Source organism: Chionomys nivalis, chromosome 13, assembly GCF_950005125.1.
Source record: "Chionomys nivalis chromosome 13, mChiNiv1.1, whole genome shotgun sequence".
In the NCBI taxonomy this organism is placed as follows: domain Eukaryota; kingdom Metazoa; phylum Chordata; class Mammalia; order Rodentia; family Cricetidae; genus Chionomys; species Chionomys nivalis.
In genome coordinates this window covers 70,483,733-70,489,345 of record NC_080098.1, presented here as the reverse complement: position 1 = coordinate 70,489,345, position 5,613 = coordinate 70,483,733, and positions in this window count along the sequence as shown.

Sequence of the window (5,613 nt, the reverse complement as noted above, 5' to 3'; positions counted from 1 at the left end):
AATATTGAGAATATACACTGAGATCTTTTTACCAATAGGAGTAACCATGACCACAGAAACGGGAATAAAAGGGAGCCCATTGCTCCGTAACAGTCCCATGCTCAGTGTCTGACCCAGGAGGGTTAGTGCCGCCAGGTTCCTCCTGCCCCACTGGGCCCAGGCACACCCTGGGAAGGGGGCACCTAGGGGAGCATCCTTTCAGCTCTAGACCAGTCCAGCCTGGCTCTTTCCCTCCAAGGGCTCAGAGCTAGATGTGAGCATCCATTTTTCGTAAGTTACAGCCATGATCTTGCCTTTGGAATATATTACACAGTTCAGAGTCCCACAAAATGAGCATTAGCTAAGGCATATCACAATTTTTTTGGGGGGGTGTTAAATACCCCACTTTACCTGACCCCTCCAAGGAGGCAGATAACTTCCTGAGGTCAGTGTACTCCCAGAAGGAGCTAGGATGACCAATAGCTTTACAAAGAACAGCTCCTCGCGCCAGTCATGCCCAGGGTAGGACCGAGGAAAATATGACAGGCTATGGTATTCTCCAACTCCAGTCTTCCGGGGAGAAAACATTCCTAAAGCCTTTATTAAGGTATGCAAGCTTGAACTCAGGAAGTTCCGACAATACTCCTCCACAGTCTTCCTTACCTTAGGATGTCTCTGGAAGGCCTGCTGGGGTAAGGACACTGGTAAGAAGAAAGCAGTCCCACCAAGCACAGGGCTCAGCGGGGAGCAGGAAGCACCTGGAAGCAAAGAGCAAAAGGATGAACTTTCTAGAGAAGAGAAGGGATTCTGCTCCAGGGAGGAGCTCTCTCCCCCCACTCCCTCCCCACCCTGGTCTCTGTGTGTGTGTGTGTGCCTGTGTGTGTGTGCGTGCCTGTGTGTGTGTGCATGCATGCGTTTGTGTGCGTGCGTGTGCATGCCTGTGTGTGCGCCTGTGTGTGTGTGCGTGCGTGTGTGTGCCTGTGTGCACCTGTGTGTGTGTGCGTGTGTGCCTGTGTGTGTGCCTGTGTGTGTGTGTGCCTGTGTGCGTGCATGTGTGCCTGTGTGTGTCTGTGTGTGTGTGCTTGTGTGTGTGCCTGTGTGTGTGTGTGTGTGTGTGTTTGTGTGTGTGATTTTATGCCCTGGCATAAGATTTTTGAGTTTCACTTTATCTTTGCCTGTGTGCGCGCTGGTCCCTGTGGAGGTCAGAAGAGGGCATCAGATGTCCTACACCTGAAGTTAGGGATGGCTGTGAGCCACCCTGTGGGTCCTGGGTATCAAACCTGGGTCCTTTGCAAGATCAACATGGGCTCTTAGCTGCTGAGTCAGCTCTTCAGCCCAAGTAGTCTGTGTTTTCCACTTAAAAAGTTGATCGGGGCTGGAGATGCAGCTCGGTTGGTAGAGAACTTGCCTAGCGGCACAAGGTCCTGGGTTTGATCTTGGAACCACATAAATTAACCAGTGATCCAGCACTCAGGAGGTGGGGGCAGGAGGATAGGGAGTTCAAGGTCATCCTTTATATGAGATCCTGTCTTAAAAAAAATTAAATTACCCTCAAAGTAATAATTGAATCAATAATGATAGAAATAAGGTCAGGTAGGATCAGGTCAGAAAACTACATATATAAATATATAATCTCACATTAGTTTTTTTTGTTGTTGTTAAAAAATGAGGCAAACGCTTCTCCAAGACATTCCATAAGATATTCAAAATATTCAAAATTTCCATAAGATATTCAAAATTATAAGCAGTTTTCAACAGCTCTTATAAATCTCCCTTCTTTGTCTCTAAAATATGCTTTCAGATGAATGGCTATTTTTCAGGTAAAACACTCTTAAGGTGACAAAATAGATAAAAAATAAAATCAAAACAACATGAAAGCCAAGTGCGTGTGAGAGACCATCCACTGGTAACTGGTGCTGGCACATCTGTTGGTGAGGCTGAACTGTGTGCTCTGCCGTCTGATGATTTTCTATAACCCTGCGCTTCAGCTCTTCACTGCCATTTCCTAGAAATTAGTGACATTATTGAGCTGCATTTGATAGATCTCTATCGTCCAGATTGGGATTTTGTGTGTGTATGTGTGTGTGTGGAGTGTGCATATGTGTTGGTTTTTTTTTTTTTGTTGTTGTTGTTGCTTTGTGCTTTTTGTTTTTGTTTTGTTTATGGCTGTTGTTTTTTTTTTATTTTTGTTTTGCAACAAAACCCATCACTCTGTGTTTTCTTCGCCTGAGTATAAAACCTGTCAGATAAGCAGCTGGGAGTGAAAAGCTTGGGCTAAGGGGGATTTCAGGATAGAACAAGTGTGGAAGAAGCCAGAAGTATTTGGCCCTTGTCCTTTTGTTCAAGCAGTCTTTGACATCGGGGCTTTACCAGCTGTGATACACACTTTGGTGACCTAGGAAACAGCTCAGGCAGGGGAGTGGGCAGAGGCAAATATAGTAGGTTGCCCCCATGAAAGGAGCGCAGATCACAAAGGGAGTTGTTGAACCTCTTTGCACTGTAGGCAGCTGGGACTCGGTGCAGCTGGAAGACTTGGCAACAGTGCGCCTCCCACTGAGAGCCCCGCTGACTGTGGGAGGTGAGGTATTGGTCCATGTGGTCCTGACCTTGCATTTGCTGAGACCTGATTCATGTGTCCTACAGATCTCCTTCTGTTCTTGCCCAGGGCAGCCATCAGAGGTTCCTGCAGCTGACAAAGAGTCACAGTGCTGGGAAGTAACCAGTGCGGAGCCAACACTGCCAGGGTCGTAGCTGCCTCATCATTTTCGAGAAGCACCACAATTCCTAATGGAACTCAACGTGGCTTACTTAGTGGAAGACATCAGAAATCTACCAGTGTTTCTTCTCTTAGATGGATGTGTGCTGCTCCCTGGCTACCCAGAAAAGCTCTTTCTTTGGGAGAGACTTCTTTATTTCTATGTCCTTGAAGGAGAGAGTCCCTGTGGCCAGTTTAGAAGGGGAGGGAGAGCTTCCACAGAATTTAAGAAGCTGAGGCAGGAGGATGGAGACTTTCAGGGCAGCCTGGGCTTCACGGCAAGACCCTTTGCAAAAAAAAAAAAATAATAATAAAGGCAAAGAAAGACCAGCTTTCAGTTTTAGAACAGGCTAATCAAATTCCAAGTAACAAACAAACAAGCAAAAACCCCAGCCATCTCTTGAAGGGTTCTCACATGTGAGATTAAGGAAGAACTCTGCTATGCTTCCCGGCACAGAGAAAGCTCGCCTACAGAGGAAAATGACTCAGACAGCTGTTTCCTGGGGCAGCGCTGTGCACTCTGACCAGGTTAAATGACAATAGGAAAGTGAAAACCACAGGCTCAAATCAGGGGTGATCAAGTGGGCGTGTGCATGTGTAACACATATGATCACATCTAAAGCTGTGGTAATAATATGACTGCGGGGTGGGGGTTCCTGGGGAGGTGGCTCAGCGGATAAAGGCATTTGCTCTGTAAACATGCAGACCTGAGTTCAAGTCCCTGTCACCATGTGAGATGGCTATTCTTGTTTGTCAAGTTAACTATATCTGGAATGAACTGCCATCCAGAAGTGGAGGGCACACCTGTGATGTGAATCTTGAGGTAGGATGACATACACACCTTTAACCTGGGCCACACCTTCTACGGGTAATGAAAGAAGGAAGCATTTATTCTTTGCCTGCTTGCTTTCGCCTCGTCAGCTCACCCACTCCTTCACTGGCACTGGAGGCTACTTCTTGGGGATTCTAGCACATACAGAATATCAGCTGTGGTACCCAGCCTCGTGGGAAGGAGTAGCTACAAGATTCTTGGACTCTTCATTTACAGCTAGCCATTGTTGGACCACAGCCTGTAAGTCATCCTAATGAACACACACACACACACACACACACACACACACACACACACACACAGATTCGTTTCATAAGTTCTATGTCTCTAGAGAACCCTGACTAATACTCCATGTAAAATGCTGGGCACGGCTGCATGTGCCTGTAGCCCTAGCACTGGGGAGGCTGAGAAAGGTGATCCTAAGGGCTCAGTCTAACTGAAATGGGGAGCACTGGGCCAGTTAGAGACCCTTTCTCAAGGGAATAGGTGACAGAAAAATGGAGGATGATGCATGGGTCCTGCTCAGGCCTTTGCACGTGTGAGCAGAGACTACACCCGCACACTGATATGTATGTACTATATGCATACATGCAAATAAAAACTAGTACACCTGCACACTCATATGTATGTACTTTATGCATACATGCAAATAAAAAACTAGTACACTCATATGTATGTACTATATGCATGCATATAAATAAAAAACTAGTACACCCGCACACTCATATGTATGTACTTTATGCATACATGCAAATAAAAAACTGGTACACTCATATGTATGTACTATATGCATGTATATAAATAAAAAACTAGTATACCCGCACACTCATATGTATGTACTTTATGCATACATGCAGATAAAAAACTGGTACACTCATATGTATGTACTATATGCATGCATATAAATAAAAAACTAGTATACCTGCACACTCATATGTATGTACTTTATGCATACATGCAAATAAAAAACTGGTACACTCATATGTATGTACTATATGCATGCATATAAATAAAAAACTAGTATACCTGCACACTCATATGTATGTACTTTATGCATACATGCAAATAAAAAACTGGTACACTCATATGTATGTACTATATGCATGCATATAAATAAAAAACTAGTACACCCGCACACTCATATGTATGTACTTTATGCATACATGCAAATAAACCAAGGATGCTGACATCAGTGTGGAGAAAAATGAGAGCGAGAAAGCTGTGAGATGAGGCTTACCCAGAGAAAGGTCAACCAAAGTTCCATCCAGGATGCGATTGAAAAGAAGAATACAGGGTTACATTTCTTTGGCAACTTAATATTTTGTGTCTTAGTTATTGCTCTAGTCCTGTGAAGAGACACCATGGCCAAGGCAATGTATGGAAGACAGCGTTTAACTGGGAGCTTGATTACAGTTTCAGTGAGGCCATTATTTTATGGGGAGGAGAGTGACAGCAGGCAGGCATGGCGTGAGGGCAGGAACTGACACACTGACACACACACACACACACACACACACACACACACACATGGGGGGGCGCTAACTGAACCTGATGTGGGTTTTTAAAACCCATCATGGGTAGCCATGGCTGGCCTTGAACCTGTGTTCTTCCTACCTCTGACTCCTGAATGCTAGGATTGCAGTATGAACCATGCATGACTTTTGGAAGAGTGACATTCTACTTGAAGGAGGAAGGGAAGGAGAAGAACCTCCCCAGGGGGTAAACTCCCACTTTTGGTGTTCCTGGAAAGTGAGTCTGACCCAGTAGTTAAGGCAATGCTGGTCCAGAGCCATTGAACACTGCTGTCCCCCTTGGGCAGCTGCCTGAGGATAGGCAGATAAGTGAGACATTCAGAATTCACATCTCTGTGGGTTTTTTTTTTTTGTCTGAGACAGCATGAGGCCATCTTTATCAGTGGATGACATCTTCATGTCAGGTAAGTCAGCAGGAAGAGAGAAGGGAAGAAAAAGGGGTGCAGAGAAACAGGGGTCCCTAAAGGACACAGGGGCCGCTGGAGCTTCTCTATTCCTGTTGGCTCCCCTGAGCC